The sequence below is a fragment of the Thermobia domestica genome, chromosome 10 (assembly GCF_964235325.1).
Source record: "Thermobia domestica chromosome 10, izTheDome1.hap1.1, whole genome shotgun sequence".
Classification (NCBI taxonomy): Eukaryota; Metazoa; Arthropoda; class Insecta; order Zygentoma; family Lepismatidae; genus Thermobia; species Thermobia domestica.
The window spans coordinates 113,518,371-113,538,206 of record NC_137463.1 but is presented as its reverse complement, the minus strand read 5'-3'; the positions used below and the strand labels follow the sequence as shown (position 1 = coordinate 113,538,206).

The 19,836-nt window shown below is 33.9% G+C and overlaps 1 protein-coding gene across 3 annotated transcripts in view; it reads right to left on the bottom strand.

Moving 5' to 3' along the window:
• LOC145662063 (uncharacterized) overlaps positions 1-5,267 on the bottom strand; it is a 209,491-nt gene extending 204,224 nt beyond the window's left edge. For all 3 annotated transcript variants that reach the window (XM_081727398.1, XM_081727399.1, XM_081727400.1), the window contains exon 1: positions 5,218-5,267. The gene's annotated coding sequence lies outside the window, so the exon portion shown is untranslated. The remainder of the gene's footprint in view (positions 1-5,217) is intronic.
• Between the last annotated feature and the right edge of the window lie 14,569 nt (positions 5,268-19,836).

Sequence of the window (19,836 nt, the reverse complement as noted above, 5' to 3'; positions counted from 1 at the left end):
CTTCTCGTTTAGCCTGATCTGCTGATTTTATGCGAGTATCAGTCCATGCCTTAGATTTTGTATGTCCTTTGTTGCCCCAGGTTTAAACAGTATTGATTGATTTAAACACGATTGATCTCCCTTGTTCTCTAGCTTTCCTGATAAGACGCAAGTATTTATGCCTACTTGCAATGATGTCCTCTGTATCAATAAATAGAGAACTTTTTTGCCGTCTCATATAGGCAAACCCCATTTCTTTCACAATACGGCGCAAAGTCCACTTTGAACACTGAGCCACTTCGTCGTCATCCCTCAGAACGCGTAAGATCTTATCGATAGTTGGAAGTTCATTCTTTTCGATGAACGCACGGACATGTCTTCGAATTGTGGCGAGGAAAAACTCGTCGTAAATGTCCATTCTTGTCACACGTTTGTCATCGAGCCTTGTTTTTCGGAGAGTTTCTAATTTTCCGCCGGATTTGATATGCTGATTTTTTATTTGTCTTATACTTGAAACGTTAACAAGTGTTGCATTAGCTGTCAACTGAAGTGCTTCACAAACCAAGCTTAATTTTGGTCCATTGCAGGATCGAAAATACGAATATACATTTAAAGCCATTTTTCGTTCCCCGCTACGTAATATGCGCTTTTTATTCGTATCTCTATAGCACTCGGGTAAAAAGTGCTTGATGAAGCACTAGCCATGGCGTTAACACAATAAAGTATCCAGATATACGAAACTATATGCAAAATACTTAGAGCTACTGATAGTTAATTACAAAAGCATTAAAATCAATGCTTTAAAAAATCAATTACAAAGCATTAAAATCAATTACAAAAGCATTAAAGAATTCACACCATCACTTATAAGTGAATATATACATACGATCACATATAAAGAATTCACACACTCAAAACGAAATAAAAACAATAAATTCACAAACACAACAATCAACAGTGACTGCAAAGACTATCTCCAATCAACCGAATACTGTATTTGCGAATGGTGTTCAGCTGTATTGTCTTTCATTATAGTGGAAAGTTGGCAACATGGGGGATCCCCTGCTGATAAGAAGGTGGGCTCCACAGGTGTTTCCGTCTTTTGCAGGAAAATATTTTAAATAATAACATTGAAACTGTTTCCGGTTTAGCTTCAAGCAGGGCAAAGCTAATAATTAATTTTCCCATTGCCTTATGGCAAGATTTAAGTTTTTATTCTAGATCTAATATGAAAACATACTCTAAAGACGCTTATACCTGATACATAGTATAAATTATTATATAAAAGGAGAAATTATTATTATTATTATTATTATTATTATTATTATTATTATTATTATTATTATTATTATTATTATTATTATTATTATTATTAATGTCGGTGTTAAAGGTCTAAGCAAGTTCTTGCTGAGTTTATGAGTAAGGAGTTGTAAGGACTAAAATTTGGTTGATAAGATCATAATAAATAATTATGTCTTCTAACGTCACTGTCACACATATATACAGTTAACAGTATTTTTCAGTTGCTTACTGGAATTTGGGATTATTTCTACATTAGTCTCGTAATAAAACATTGCAATAAATGTTATCACCGAATGTCACGACGTAACCAGTTAGAGAAATGCTTCTTAGCAGAGAGGTTCAAACTTCGAATCTCATATCCAATATATGAATGAATGTTTCCATAACTTTTTGTCAACTTCACCAAATGAATATGAAATAACAGATTTACACACATTATGGAATTTTGATTACTCTTCTGTACTTAAATTTTATATTTTCCGCACTCATTCTGACTGATACTCCATTTATATATTACTAGCTGTCAATCAGATTCAGTTTTCGATTTTAAAAAATAAGTTTTAAAAGACTGACATTGCCAATCCAAATCTGATTAGATCAGAAGTAAATGCATCAGCAAGACTTGAGCCTAAAACAAGTTTAAAGCACAAAAGTCACTTAATGTATAAAGTATAAAATGAATGAGCCTACTCTTTCATCAATACAGAGTAAGACTCTTAATAGAGAAATTAATAAGCAAAACAGTTTTCCTGAAAATATCTTTCAAGTATTTTCGGTGTTCATTAACGAACATAAGGTACAGATTAATTATAAACTGAAAGATAGATAGCTACTATTATGTTCGTAGGGGGCGAGGTGGCTCAGTGGTAAAGCGTTCACCTCCGGTGCTTGGGGTCCCTGCTTCGATCCCAGCTTGCGCCGTGTGGACTTTGTGGTGGACAAACACCGTGCTCGTGGTTTTTTCCGGGGTTCTCCCGTTTCCTCTCACTTTCTTCATTCTACAATTTCACTCATCTCTCATCATCACCGTCTCCTTTAGCCTAACCGGCATAACCGTGGGACGTAAAACTTAAAGATTTCATTTCATTCATTATGTTCGTCTTAATATTGGAGTTATTTAGGTAAAGGAAGATAATATACAATTCTGTCAAATTGAGGCATGGACCTCCAGAGCAATTTTATTTAATTTAAGACAATATTACTTCTTCTTGGTCTTGCAAATATTTTTTCCAAGGACAAAGTTGGTTTTATTTATAGTTTCGAAATTCATCTGACATTTTACAAGTATTTTCTAAAAAGTGAAACAAGCATATGTAAAATAAAGCCAAGTGTTTAAATAACTATTCGTTAATTCATGGAAATAAATCATTACTTGTTTTCCAATTGCTTAGCACACAGTTTACAGCTCTCAAAATGAAAACAACAGACGAATGCCACATTCATACAGTCTGATTTGTACGATCTTCTACTTACGGAAACAATATTGGAAAATCGGGTTTCATCCAATGATAAAAATGATTTTAAAAAATAGAAACAGGATTAAACTGTATACTAATAGACAGTAGAATTAAGAGCTATGTTTGGAGAATAAACACTTGACAAGAAAATTTCCTATCTAATCTACCAAAATATTGATTAATAAATGCGAATTTTTAAATATTTGTTAGGGTCAGAAGGTCTCGAACTCTTAACTTGATAGAACTGCTGCTCATGTTAGCTCTTTTCAAACTTTTGAAGCATTAACATGCATGACTCTTTGAAACACCTGGATATTTAAAACATGCCTTGATTCCAGTAACACATTTCATTTGAATAAAATTAAGGTAAATTGCATAAATATTATTTTATGTAGACAAAAGCCCATAGGAATATGTGGTATTAATAGTTATACTGTACGAAATCAAGTCAACTGGTGAGAAAATATGGTGATAGAAACACTACGTCAAGGAAAAAAAAAAAAAAAAAAAAAAAAAAAAAAAAAAAAAAAAACAGCGCACTGTTTTCTAAGGAAGGACCAGCCGAGTATGAGGGTTTATACCTTACTCTAACATCTAGATCTCCCTTGTGGCTATATATTTTTTAAGCGTACATTTCTTTGGCTCTTCTGGGCGGGAGATCATGTAGTTCGAATTTCCCATTAAACTCTAGATTCATGATTCATACAGCCTCACTGCTGAAAGGGGCTATAAACTCAAGCCCAAGCAACACCAATTTTATTAATCTTTCACTATGTGGTTTTGTTGCTCTCCAAATGCAGGAAAAGAATATAAATAATTTAGTGTATGGGCTTCATACAAGTTTTTGCCATTGTTTGATTGATATTTTATTACAAACAACTTCGAAATCACCCAAACCTTTGCTTCAATTTCTGAAAGTTGCTCATACATATTAAATAATTTCGCTTCAGTGAAGAATGGCACGAGCTTCCCTTGACAAGAGCCTACATCAGCCAAAGAACTTTCCGTTTGAGAAACTAACGTCTTGAAATTTAACGTTAATTTTCAACTTGCTATTACATTGGACGTGTACCTACAGCTTGACATGGGATCCGGACCACTTGTTCCCTTGCTGGGAATTGAAGCCAGATCTTAAGCGACAAAGGCACGTAAGATAATCGTATAGCCATGAAGTAGCTCGGCTAATAATTGAGGAGTTTGATGTAATAAGGGCGTAAGCGAGGTTACGCCCTTTTTGCATCAAACGCATCTGTAGCTATTGCCATGCTTGTTTAGCCTCCGGGTAACATTTCAACTCAATATCGGAATAAAATGCTGCATATTACATTGTTTTATATAAGAAAAGTCTCTACTTAAATTTTCAACATCGTTTTCCTCCAACTGCATGTTTCAGACTTACGCCCTTATTGCATCAAAGTTCTCAATTGTGTAGTTTATAGTTTTATAGACTTAATCACGATATTGAGCTCTTCGTTTAAGTTACTTTTAAAATTTGGGAAAGCTATTGTTATTTGTTAAGTAAGAACAAAATCTAATAAAGCAAACACTTCTTAATAATAACCTGTGTTACAGTTACGGTAACATATGAAGGAGAGAAATTATTCAATTGGAAAAAATGAAATGTTTCAGTTTAACGTCCTACGTTTATGCCCTTTAGGCTAAGGGAGACGATAATTAAGGCAAGTGAATAATCATGGAATTGGTGGAATGTGAAGGTGGGAAGAAACGAATTATCCCGAGATAACGTAACAGATTACCACAAGCTGACTTGGCCGAGGGTCGAACCAAGGGCCCACACCCAGAAGTAAGTGGTCTACCACTGGGCCATCGTGTAATCCAAATTTTGAATTGGACTAGAATACAAAATGTACATAAGTTGTGAAATGAAGTATTAGATATGACATCAGAGAAAGGGGCCAAAAGGGCACAATATTAAGTGTATTGTAGGATATGAGGACAGAATAGTGCAAGTACAATTTTAGATTTTTAAATAGTGAAAGTTTGGACCTAAGATAAAAGTTGAGGTCTAAAAATGATAGGGATAATCTTACTGGTTGTAAGAAATGATTTCCTCTCATGTTCTGATATATATAAGTTGTGATCTTAGATTGTACTTTCATAATATTTTGGAGACGAAGACTGTTGCCAAAACTGAATCATAGATTAGCAATAATAAATGAATGTTTTCTCATATTTTATTTATTTTTTATGTTACACTTAGTTTCAAAGCTAGAATAAACAGCACTTCCAAGTAGACCTGATTTGAAAGCCCTTTTTGTTTTTAACAGCTGCAAGGAAACTGATGTTCAATCGAATAGTTTTTAGCAATGAAACAAGAAATAAATCAAACACATAAATTACATTACGTTCCTATTATTGAACTTACATGACTTACGTTATGCAATAATCGATCTAATTAGTCTGAGGACTTTAAACTTTTTTTCGTAATATTTTTTTCTGCTGGATTACAATAACTTACCGAATGATGCTAAGACAATTTTTTTGTTATTTCCCTTGCTCTGAATCTCAATGAACTGATAGAATATTAGCTATGCATTCTTTTAGAACCTAATGTAGCTGTAAAAAGTTGATTTTACATGATAGCAGAAAGAGGAACTAATTTGAAATTAAGTAAGGTATTGTTCAAATTGAATAAAATGTAAATCACTTTTTTTCAACAAACATTTAATGAACAATCCGTGAAATATAGGTAGTTATGCCTGCATATTACAATATTAGCGACAAAGTTTACAGATATAATAGAACAGAACGTTACAACCAACATGTTTTCTTCTCTCTGGTCTTTTATGACATTTCTCTGCTAAGAATAAACAAGTAAGCAGATTGTTTGTGATACATTAGAGTTTGTTGTATCAGTACTTGTCATATACCGTGGCTTCTCTGGTTCTATCATCATATTCTGAAAGTACAACATTAATACCAATTTCGGACAGAAAATGTATATATTATTTACACAGATTCAGCTGCCCTATAATTGATTTAATACCTTTGTTTATAAAGTACTATATTTGCACACATATTCTGCAATGTTTATGAAATGGAGATTATTCTAAATTTAGTAAATATTCTACGGAACAGTATAAGTATGTTTCTAGGATGATGATGGGATTTTGCTCTGCTTAGGCATTGATCTAATAAGTCAAAGGAAATCGATATAATGATGTATCTACCCAAAATTGCAAGATTATACTTTTTCTAAATAAATTTCAATCTTCCTGAGCATTCCCAATCAAATTTAAAACTGTTTCATAATGTTTGCAATATCACAAGCTATGATTACTGTTTACATACATTTCTAGACACTTGCTACTTTGTCTTCATCTTCATTATTAAAATAATTATTAAATCCTTTTAATTAATTCGCAACAAAAATGTATTCTGTCTAACGTTTTTATTGTTATAACGATGCTAATATTTTCATTTTGGTTGGCTTGAAAAAGTAACTCTTAAGAAGAGAAGAACACTGTATGAAATCCTGCTCTAGCACATAAGCATAAGGGCATAAGCCCAATTATAGTGTTGGTGTATTACAAAATAAATTTACAATAGTTTTCTTAAACATATAATTCATATTACATATGTCAATTTCTTTGTGTTTGATATATGTTTTGTTACAAGGAGAGCACATTCTCCAGATTGGTGATTTCAATAATACCTTGGTCCTTGCTATTTTGCAATAAAACAGGCCAGAGTTATCAGGATGTTTTAACTAATTTAAAATGGATATTGAGAAGGTAATATGTAATAAACATGCAAAGAAATTACGTGAGTAAAATGGATTTTTATGATCAATTGCACTTTGTTTTGATGTACAAATACCTAAACTATCTTGAGTTTTATACAATCTATTTTTAGGCAGCACCATGGATAAGAATTTTATTAAGTTATTAAGCCTGGAAGAAACTAGAAAATAATAATTAATATGACTTAAATTTACCTAGGTATAATCGTTATAATTTTAAATATAAATAGATCTTATTAACTATTCAAGTAATACGAGTTAGAAGTTTTTCGATATCACATTTCGCAGAGAACAAACATAATTCATTTACAAGGTAGTTCTGAATAAATTCCTCTATATATTTTACTTCCTGCTTGAACTGTAGACAATCACTGAATTCACCTTTTATCTTCAAGTCACTCAGAAGTCCTTAAAATTTTGTTACTATAGTCCGCAGAATATCTGAAGTGTTTTATTTACTTATCATATTAATGATATTAAACAAGTTACACAATTTTGCAGTATAAAGACTACAACATTGGAAATTTTGTGCTACTGAAGAGTGTAATTTAGATAGAAAACATGTCTCTTAATATAATAGTTTTAATTGCATGTCAACATTATTTTCTCTCTAGAAGCATTCATACTTTTGACTATATTTTGCACTAATAATAACGATGGCGCTGCTGTTTCCTTTCTTATTTTGGAAAGAAGAAAAATTGTTGTTTTTTAATCAACGGCCATGATACCTTCTCAAAGTATAATCCTGAGCAGGCGAAAGGACACACAATACTTACAACCAATTCACATGAACAAAATACTGCTTCACATATGATTTAAATTTGAAAATCAATATTTAGCCCAATCTTTAGCTTTTAACTTCCGTTATCATTCGGCATAGGAAAGGCTATATATTTCTTCTGTACAAGTCAATCTATTTCAGATTATTCTTAGATGCATTCTAATATACATACTTAAAGAACAATAAGTGTAAAGTAAAAAGGCATTGACAGTGGGTATATGCAAGCAATGTCCATTTCAGTCGTGGTAAATGCTGAGTTGTTTATTCAGGACACAATATTTTAGTACAGACAGGTATTCCATTACTTGTACAATGACAGTGGTTGCAGCATTCCATCCAGCTATCCATTGGTTCACAGCTTTCACGATGACCACAATCTGTAAGAAGTAATTATAAATGATGAATGTCATCATAGAATATCAGCATTGTATGAAAATATTCGATGAAAAGGAGCAGATGTATGAACCGCAAAATAAACATTTTGCAAATATATTTTTTATCTCTTTAATAATAATAATAATAATAATAATAATAATAATAATAATAATAATAATAATAATAATAATAATAATAATAATAATAATAATAATAATAAAAATGTGTGTCTGTCAGCAGATTCTTTCAGCTAGAGGCACCAAATGTTGCATATAGATCAGGGATGCAAATAAGCAACACAATTTTACCCCCCCAAGAAAAAAGCTACTAGCCCACATCCCACAATAGAAATGATTCACTTATCTTCAGTATGATACTAAATACTTGCCCGCACCGATGAACCACTCTCCCCAGGCGAGTGAGCAAGTGCTTATTTGCATCCCTGATATATATATATATATATATATATATATATATATATATATATATATATATATATATATATATATATATATATATATATATATATATATATATATCCCTAATCGGGTACGAAGCGATGTTTTTTTTCGATTTTCGGCTTGAGACGGGGGTCAAAATTTATGGACATTTCTTTTGTTTCTAAAAACACTTGCATGTTTGCAAGAAGCATTACATACAGCCTATGTTATGCGGGATTATATAACCGTGCAGGATAAATGTCTGAACAATGCAATGATTGTGGGGATATTCCTTTAAGGGCATTCTCCTGTATCTCCTCTTCATCTCCAGATTCTAAATTAAGACCTGACAACGAAATATGCTTACAGATACTAATAAAATAATATTTTGTTTCGTTTCTTTGATTTAAAGGTATATTCATCTTTTTGTCTCTTGCTGTCAAGAAGTATTCCGAATTTATTGGAGAAAGCCAAAAAATAAATAAATAAATAAATAAATAAATAAATAAATGTACATAATCAAAGGAAACTGCGCGAAGCATTTATTTCACCTTGACTCCATTTATATAAAATATGCACTTATAGTGCTACCAAACAGAATAGTTTTCTTGCTGTTTTGTTCTACGTATACCTTTGATTCTTCATTTGCATTGCTCTTGTTTCCATGATTGGCTATATCTGTCTAAGATTTTAAGATATTGTTGACCTTTAGCTTACACGAAGCAACTAAAATTAATTTATCATATCTAGTCTTTCCTTGTCCAAATTTTCATTACTGTTCAGTGATCTAGGTATTTGACTAAAGAATGTGCTCCTGTTGACTCCTGCCTTAATAGTTGTCTAGCTTTACAGGGAAGAAAAAAAAGTTCCTTCTTTCTTACCTCAACGATAGGTTGGTGGGCAACATGGAAATTTCAAAACCTTTTTCTCCCTTGGGAGAGCTGTTTTATCCTTTGATAAGGTCTTTCCTTCGTAAATAAATCTACATATACTATTCCTGCTCTTCCTCTTCCTGGTTTTCCTTCTGCCTTTGTAACCAACCACTTATCCTCGAATGGGTTGTCAACTTGAAACGTACCATTCTGGCTGTGAGTAGCAACTTTGTAACGCAAGGTTTTACACTTTCATTCGTAGCTAATGTCGCACAGGAAAAAGAAAGAGAAAGAAAAAATTGATTGGGTCGCCGAAACTACTTTCTTTCTTATGCCACGATTACGGGCCAGTAAGCACAACGCTTATTTCCAAATTCTTGCACACCAATGGTGTCATCGCTACCATGAGAAGGAAAGAAAAAAATTCACTGCCAAAACAAGACCATATAATTTACATATCATATTTATTTAACCTCTTTTAGCGAACAGCAGATGGTCGCAATCGATTACATCATGTCAGCAATTGTAAAGTTTCAGCTAGACTCAATCACCATAGTTTGAAAAAACATCATTGGACATATATACTTCAGTTTCTAGAAAATTTATAGAAAACTTCTCACACCAACGCAATGGAATAACCAGTAACAATAGTGTAATAGATGTTATCCGTGATAAGGCGTTAGACAGCTGTTTACACTTCTCGAACGGACACTTAGAACAGAACACTTTAGTAAGCTGCATCGTAGTAAGCGAAAAGAAGGATGCAGAAGGTACATTACTGCTTACAAGAACATCTCATTACAGAGGGAGTAATTATGCGGCTGAGTCGACCATCCTCCTTCCAAAGAACATAACGTTTTTGCTACCTTTCCGCAACCAACTGTATTAAGAGGGCGCCACACCTAAACTCGGCTTACAATTTTTAAACAGTAGCGGAGACATAATATATATGTGGTAGAAACATTCATAGGAGGTATTATACTAGCCAGCAACCTAAACTTCACCCCTGACACCACCTCATCTAGGCGTGAATACCAGTAGCAATACCCACCGTCTTTGACGCGTCCAACTAGACGGTTTAACGTAGCTTTTTAACTAACGATTATGGAGACATATAAATACTTCAAGGATTAGCATGAACCTTTTCCTTGCGTGGCAAATTCAAATTACAGATCATGAACTATGGATTATAGCAAACAATACGGAGTGCCCACTAACGGGTCGAACATGAGCTAGCTGTCACTAACTAAACCTTTAACTTTACCAAGTTATGACAACTATAAAATAAACAATACTCAGTCCCCACTAACGGGTCGAACATGAGCTAGCTGTAAAGTAAGTGGTACATTTACACATCTGCTCTACTAGAGAAATTACTTTCGTTTAATGCAAGAAAAGAAAAGACATTGACATCGGACTACCCCGTCGGCGTGTGGATTGACTTACTGGATGGAGAGCTCACCTTTGCTTTAAGCAGTCATGTTAAATACGAAATGCATGGTATTAAACAACAATTTAGACATCGCAGAGAAATGGAAAATTAAGTGAAATACACAATATTGATAGTTCGTGAATGGCTAATCTTATAGACGGAGACAGTGTCAATTTTACTAATCACTTGAAATGATAATAATATTGAATAGTTCGAATACGAATGTTACTTCTTCAACAAGTTGCGTCGAAAATTCTAATATTAGAAAGAGGTTACCTGGATATGGATGATTAAGGTCAGTCCAGCAGTTACTCACAGAATTCCCACTAGTAGAATGAGCTTAACACAGCAGAAACCAATTTTAGGAGGGCACGGTTACGGCAGCATACGTGAACGACGAACCAATCTCTAGAAATCTATCCAGGCCACACTGGACATAATGCAATAACACACTCCAAATCAGAGCGCAGAATTACTACGGCGGCACCAAGTTAGAAGAAGTAAACGACGAACAGGATACAGTATCTTACTCAGCTTTCACAGCAACAGACACAAGCCGACCACAATTACTAAAGTCACAGCAGAGGATGATCCACACTAACAACGTCACAGGGAGAGCATTTTATCTTCACTTCCATAACCTTGTGAAGTCACCCATACCATACGGCAGGATTGACGGATTATTAAAAAGCAACGAGGTCAGACCAAAACCAAAACAGGAAGACAGTTTCTAATGTCATCGCAGAGAATATCAGCCCACAGACGGAATTACGGTAGACATCTATGTTCTTCACTTCGGATGTTGAAGATGCGTAGGTACTTAGTCGGAGCTAGACTAGTAAACTTCCAAGACAAGCGACTCGAAAATATAGTTTGATAAGTTCGTCAATTTAGACTACTTCTACATTCCACAATAATAAAACACTCCTCTCCTAGAGCATCACTTAAGTGCAAGTGATCACATAACTGTTCTTATGCAATTATTGTCTTCTGTTAATTCAGGAGATAGATATTAAGCTACTTCCCAGTAGCCATGTTCGTTGCAGTGCAGGGAAGGAGAGTAGAAAACGCGCTCACAATCTTCCTTGCATCCTGATTGGCTGCTCTTAATTGCGCAGCATATCACAAAACTAAACGGAAATTACGATATAAAATTTAATATAACAAGACAAAAGTAGGTTGAATATATGTTATTATTTAATTAATATACCCATAAACAAATTATTCGATCTGAATGAAAATACAAATACTCCAATTTTAAACACTAACGCCATCTCTCGGAATCGAGAGAATCTGACTCGATGCATGCCATAGCCTAACAAAGAAAGTAGCATAATTCAGCTAAACAAACCAGCCCAATTGTCGACCATATTAAATCCATCAAAGGGGTCGAGAATTGGGAAATAAAAATGGAAAAGAAATAACACTTAACTAAGACCCAATTCAGTAATCATATAAAATAATCTCTTTGGGAAAGTGTAAAGATCAAAGAGGATTATTACACCTTTCCCTCTATCAACACGGTGATCCAATCGGAGCGCCGAATAAGATGGGTAAGCATGCTGTTGTTTTCCTATTACTTTCATGATCTGTCGTCCTTCATCAGCTTCCTTTAGTACGTCTTCGTTCCTTTCTTTTCGGTCCATGATGTATGCAGCATTCTGTGCCAAAACTGCAGGAAATAATATTCCTAAAGAACTGCAAATCATTGCCATATATATTAAAAAGCATATATAACTCTCTTTTGAAGATATAAATAAGGTTTAATCACAAAAGAAACGAGGAGAGTATATATTCAAGTTTCATCCTATAACCACGTACTTCGCAAATTTGAAGTTGGTGTACATTGTCTATAAAAATTTAAGTAGGCACACCGCGTATACTCCAGTATACCGCCAGTATATCCCTGGCATTACTATATCTAGGAAATTGTAGAGACTATGGTCGTACCATTCCTTCAGACAATCCCGACTGACATAATTTAGGCAGGATATTGTTCGGCACAAGCATCTCGAAATATGCACGTCTTCTTCGATGAACGAGGGGTACCGCTACTTTTTTGTACTCCACAATCACCTAACCCCTCGCCCATTAAACATATTTAGGATATGGCTGGTAAGAAGTTGTTTGGTACGGTCTCCAGTATACAGTCTTCTTTATTCGGTAAATGCAGGCAGTTTATTAAGTTAGGAACACATCCAACGGTTGTCTCATTTGATGCCATGGTGTACATATGTAGAAGCACTGATAGCAGCATAATAAGCTTGATGCTGCATTGATTAGTCAAGTTTAGAGATGTTGCAGAGGTCTAAAATTATAATGATTCATTAGTAATCATGTAACGAACTTGTGTTATAAGTTTATTTCACCTTCATATGTCGTATTTTTTGGTGTCATAATTTCACGAAGATAATGTATGTAACTGCAAGAACAGACTAAAGTTATCCACTTCAATTCTTTTAAAGGCATTGCGCGTACTTCATTACTTAGATCTCGTTAGAAATAATAATGACATGTTTGGCAAAATTACGAAAAGTACTAGTTGAGATTAAAACTGTTTCTGAAGTGAGCTCGAAAATATTGAACTTATCTTTTCACGTAGTAAGTTATGTTCTAGTCGAGTTATTTTTATTGTGGTTATTATCTAAAGGAAAATACATACAGTTAGTAGCCTCAGTTGTACAGTTTATTTCAGTGCAAGGCCGGTCGTTAATATGATAAAACAAGGTCAGTGAATTGTGTACGTCTCTTACTGCAGTTTAACAAGGTAATATTTCTTCAGTAGTAAAATGTTAACAACAAACTGGTACACATGCAACTCCTTTATATCACTCAAAAGAAGTTAATCATCCTGCTTTTATTGCAGTGTTATTACTTTAGTTCTTCACCTTATAACTTCATTCTTAGCCTGATTTTCAGTCAAGAGCAGCAATTATTAAGATTTAAAATAGGCATGACTTGGGTCACAATCAGGTTTTAGAATATTAATCCTCTCAACTAAGATTATTGGATACTGGATTAATAACTCTGATAAATAACAGTATAGAGGGTAATGAGGTTTCATATCCTTTCAACATAAGCAACCAAACTATCTTTGCTATTGTGTAGGGTTCATAGAATGTTATAGATTTCAGACGGGATATGGATAATCACCGTTAATATTACCGTTACTCGTTAATATATTAATACAGTGGTTCTCAAACTTCCCGATACCGTGGACCACCTGTTCATTCGGAAAGTGATCTGCGAACCCCCTTGCAATGCTATCTAAAATTTCACACGGTATTAAAAAAATATGCTAATTAGAATTACCACTGACAAAAAAAAATTAAGAAAAATAAGCCAATAAGTCATTCTAAAGATACATCAAGACTGATTCTTTTTTTTGTTAAAGGAAATTCACTTGATAAACAATGTTCTCAAATATGGTGTCACTAAAGTGATGAATGAAATTCTTTGTGTTTCTTCATAATTGCATTGAAATCTGGAATAAGTTTTGTTACCATAAATCTTAGGTATGATTCCACATTAAGACGATTTCGCTTTAAGGTTTTAATACAGCAAATAGCAGAAAAAGTCTGCTCACATAAGTAAGTGAAAGGAATCAAATGTTGCAATGCATTTTTAGACAACTCTTCATACTCACAACGCACACGCAACCAAAAGTTACATAGTTCATTTTCTTTGAAAACGTTTTTCCATGAAGTGTCGCAGGATAGTTCCAATAGCAGTTCTTGTTCTGCGCTAGTTAGATTCATACCTTGTATCTCATGGATTTCTACATTAGTGAAAAAAAATCAATCCAATCATTACCAGATTGTGGTACAGGGAAATATTCTCGAAAACTTGCAGCCAATGCTCTCAAGTGTCCTACAAGTATTTTGTGCGTTTCAGCAGAGAGTTTTTCACCTGAAGACTCAATGAAATCTTTGAGCCCTGAAAATGATGAATAGTTATTGTTTTGTACTCGTACTGCCCACAGCTGCAGTTTCTTAATCTTAAAAGTACTTCTTGTATAACAGCTGTGAGTTCCAATTTATTTAGACACATTTCAATTTTTTAGGCGTCGTGGACCCAGCTTTGAGAACCACTGTATTAACGGATTGGCTCCATTAATGAGCTCCCCTGAGATAATTATTCTAGTTGTCTTTTGCAGGAAAAGAAAATAAATTGAAAAATTCATTCGTTCAAGAATTATCGTGTGGCATAACCTGTGGATAGGCAGACATACTAATAGTTAAGTTCCACTTAATAAATATGGGAGGAAAGGGTTAGGGTAACCAAATTAACCGCGTTTACAGGATACCACACGTTTCTGAGAATATTTTTCTTTCCTTGTTTTATTATCGCTAAAACGCAAAAAAAAATCCAATTTTCTGATTGCAGCATAAAGCTTTTCTCTTTTTTTTTTCAACTCCAAGAAACAGAAGAAAAGTCAGGGGTCAGTAATTATTACATTCATTCTTTGTTGTGCTCAGTACATTATAACTACCTTGATTTCTATTGTCTTCTTTCCGGATATTGCGAAATGCAATGATAAAGCCAGTGCATTTTCGAACCAGTAGTCCTTAGACGAGTTACGGTACATTACGTCTAAAGGCAGGAGAAGTAACTTGGTTATTAAGTTCACAATATTTATATCAATTTGTTTTAATAACTGGACACACATAATATGTATAGATTACTATCGTAGTATTGTAGCTAAACATATTTTCTGAAGAAAGTTAAGACGTAGAGGAAAATATATGAGTTCTAGTATGCTATAAAAATGAATTATTCAAAACTCTACCATGTAAAAAAAAAAAAAAAAAAAAACTTAAGGGTGGCTCTTTGCTACCAATATGATAGCTCCTCATATTCTGAATGATCAACCAGTGTGTTTAAAAACGACATTTTTTTTAAAACAACACCGACAACATTTGGGAGGTGATTCCTTAAACCACATAAAATAAAATGTATATAGCAACCTATGTGTAGAAATGAATCCTTCCGGCGTTATGACCAGCCGAACATAGGAAAAATGTAAAAATTATTATAACTCGAGAAGAAAATATCGGATCAAAATCCTGTAAAAGGGAATGCTCATTAATAGGGCAAGCATAAAATATAAAAAGCGGTAAAATCATAATGGAATTTGTCACCTATGGTTGTTACCATTTCTGTTATTTTGACCACTTTAAATATCCAAATTTGCTAATCTTATAAGCATAATAAAGCATAATTTATAGAAATAACGCATAAAGCATAATGCTTAATGCATTTTATTCCAGAACCCTAAATATGTGCACAATAAAGAAAAATATGTTGATATATTTTGACAAAAAAAATTATCAACAAAGGCCGTTATCAATGCTGCAAACAGTGGAAATCAACTGCCAATTGCCGTTACGCGTAAGAATCAGGGTGCGAAATCCCGGGGGGACGGGAGGGATTTCCCTCCCACCAAAAATTTTACACTTGCTTTTCCCCCTCACCAAAATCTGTAAGGGGGGACACCTTAATAGGAAAATATAAGTAGGCCTATAAAGAAAATTTTCAGACAAACAATAAATTTAAATGCATGCTGTTTTAAAAAACGTAGTTTATTTGTAAAAGGATCAAGTGTTTAACTTTTTCGGTTGTTGACGAGATGAAGGCCTTTATTCTCCAGCGTACCAGTTTCATGCAAAATTGGTAAAATTTCTCAAACAAACATATTGTTTTTCAATTTCAGTGGACGAACCTACAAATAGGTTTGCGGATAAGCACTTGTGGACGAAGAAAATAAACCTTGTTGTCGTTTTTATAAATTAGTGCCTGTAGAAAATGCCGATGCAAAATCCCTTAAAGAGAAAATTATTCAAGCATTTTCCGAAGATGGCATAGGTATTTTTAATCTTAAAGAAAAACTGGTTGGATTTAGTTCGGACGGGGATGCAGTGTTTACTGGGAGAAACGAAGGTGTTGCTGCTCAAATTGGAAGAAATGTCAACCCGTGCCTAATTAGCGTACACTGCATGGCACATCGAATTGATCTTGCTTCTGAAAGAGTTTTTGGTGTTGTGAATGCTGTTCACAACGTTGCATGTTTGTTAGGCGAACTTTACCAGGTGTTCAGTAAGTCATCTACAGCTCATTAAACTTAAATCTGCAAGTCAATCGTATTATAGTGTTTATGCTTTTATTTTCTAAAGTTTAACGTCCTATGAATATTCACCACGGCTAAGGAAGACGGTCATGATGAGATAAATTATAATGGTTGATTAGGATAGTGGAAGGAAGCGAAAGGACCCCGAGAAAACCCCTACACAATTGTTTGTATACCACAAGCAGAATTTGGCGCGAGCTAGGATCCAGCCCATGATTCCACGCACCTGAGGTAAGCGCTCTACCACTGAGGCAACACGGCTTTTTGTTGTCTATCAAGTATTTGTATTGAAATCATTATTTATAATAATATATTCTTGCTAATAATACAATACAGATACATAGTATTATTTAGAATTATAAAGGTGACCGTATATCTGAACGACCAAACTGAAACACTACATACGTAGCGAAGAAACGAGAATTTCATAAATAATAATAAAAACTATAATCTGACTCTACAGCTCATGAGGATCTATGGCTAGCCAGGTGGACCGCTTCAAGTTAGTAGTTCTAATGCTTGGTTAGGACATCGGTTCTCAGGGACTATTATTTCTGACTTATATATCTCTACTGCTATTTTCGCGAATGTAATCTTCAATATAATGGTAAACACAAGGGTACTGTGCTCCCACTAGAGTCTAACCCTGGACCATACGCACCGAAGTGTATATTAAATGCAGTAGATAAGTTACCAATTTTGGTTAAATTAATAAATAACATTAAAGTATTTTTAAATAACAATTACGACTAGTTTGAACATTTATTATTATTATTATTATTATTATTATTATTATTATTATTATTATTATTATTATTATTATTATTAATAATAATAATAATAATAATAATAATAATAATAATAATAATAATAATAATAATAATCCGTTAATATTTCAATTTTTTGGAGGCTCCACGAAGCATTAGTGTGGATCGCTGAACTTCTTCCCCCCCACCATTTTCAAATGATTTCGCACCCTGGTAAGAATTGAAAGTTGGAGTTCCTCCTCTCCCCACATCTTCCACTCGAAAGGACTTGTTCCCCTCAGTTTGTGCAATGTTTGTAGTTTGAGGGAAATTTCCCTAATGTAGGAAAATTTCGTAGACAAATTTAGCAAAAAGGGAATTTTCTCAGTAAAACGTGAATGGTGACTAATTGACCAATATAAATATCCAAATTTCTATTTTTTTCAGAAATGAATTAATACAATATCAATAGTCCATATATATATATATATATATATATATATATATATATATATATATATATATATATATGTGTGTGTGTGTGTGTGTGTGTGTGTGTGTGTCTGTGTGTTTGTGTTCAAGGTAATATAATTTACAGCCATTGTTGGCTGAACGTGTTTGAGTGTATTTTTTGTAAATAAAGAAAGTGAAGGAAAAAGCAAAAAAGAAGCAAAAACAAATGAGTCGTTCAGATGCCAAACTGATTATCTCCATCAAACGAGATTTTTCAGTAGAGGACATTTTAGTAACTTAGATACAATGTATTGAAATGAGAGTAATCAGAACGATTACGCATTCTAGGGGCAAATTATTACACTATGGAGTTAATCGGTTTTGCCTCTAGAAAGAATGTATCTTTTCCAAGTCCAAAATGTGTAGAACTAGAAAACAACCAAAAATGGAGTTAATGGGTTTGGGTTCTGAACGTCTCAAATGTGGTTAGCATTTCCTTGAATAGCTAAATTAATCTTACCACATAACTTGTCATAGAAATTTGACACTTAATAAACTAGGGAAAATTTGGTAAGAAAAGGGAAAATTTTATGTCTGTCGAGGGAAATTTTCTTAAGGAAACCTACGAACACTGAGTTTGTGTTAAAAGGCAGGCAAGACGGGTTGCGCTTATTCCAAGCTGCCAAAATCAAGAGTATATGCGATCTCAGAGAGTAAGTGAATTCCCAACTGACCATTTCAAAGTAGGCGGCGGTCAGTCTCTTTTGTACTCTTTGTACTAAATGCATTAAATGAGTGGGGTCGTGGTGGCTCAGCGGAGAGAGTTCAATTCTGGTGCATGTGATCCCTGGTTTGAACCCAGCTCGCGCCAAGTGAACCTTGTGGTGGACAAACACCGTGTGCGTGGATTTACTCGGGGTACTCCCGTTTCCTCCCACTTTTCCATTCCACAATTTCATTCATTTCTCATATCACCGTCTCCTTTAGCCTACCCGGCATATTCGTGGGATGTAAAACTGAAGGATTTCATTTCATTTTTCATTAAATATGAGAAGTCTACTATGCAGCTAAATGTTTCTTCTTCGAAACAACGCTTAAGGAGAACTGTACAAAATGAGGTAGTATGTGGTATTGATGTAATTTTTAGTGAGAAAAATTAATAGTTTCATATACATTTTTAATGCTTGTGGAATAAAAAACGAATAAAGGAAAACAAATATGTAATAGAAATGGGTAAAAATGAAATATAATTCAAGGAACAGCATATTAAGGCATAATTTAGGAAAAACCATAATAAAGCATAATGTAAGGAAAAATAAATCATAATATACAGTTGTATAAAGCACAAAGTTGGTTGCCCTATTCATTAATTTCAGTCCAAACTAGAGAACCAAAATACTGGACAATTCTTTGGGCATTGTATCGAAAGTCAAATAAGGAAAATCAACAACAACGAAGTAAAAATTCATAGTACATTGTTAGAATTAGAAAGAAGAAGAGACATACATAACGAATTAATATACCTTGTCTCAGTATAGATTGAACTCTAAGATACACAACTCAAGTGAAACGAAGTCTCACAGATCTGCCTTTTACGGTAACACAGACACGTGGTTAATAAAAGTTAATTATTTGGTAAAAATCACGAGATAAGAGTGTGGAGGAGAACTGCACTAAAACTCTCGGACACGATGTTGTCCCGTACAAATCTTCATGATTTGGAATTATACCAGGGCTTCTCGCATCATAAGTGGACGCTCGATTAGCTAGCCACTTTACTCACTAACGAACAAAGAACCATCATTTTGATAAATGTGCCGATCGAATAAATCTATAAATGATAAGTCAATGTAAAATAAAAAGGCAATTGGAGCTTAAAATGTGGAATTCGTAAATATTTGTTCATCCGGAAATAGTAAGTACTTTCTTCTAGGTCAGTAATGTCAGCTGGTGTGTCGCGACCTTCCAGCGGTCGCAGATGTACTGTCAATGAGATTTTCAATACACTTTATTATTATTTTATTTATATGAAACAAGGGGTCTATGAGGCCAGCATAAGGGGCTATGATGTTCAGCAGACTGAGAATCAATGTTTTAGGTTGATTGTAA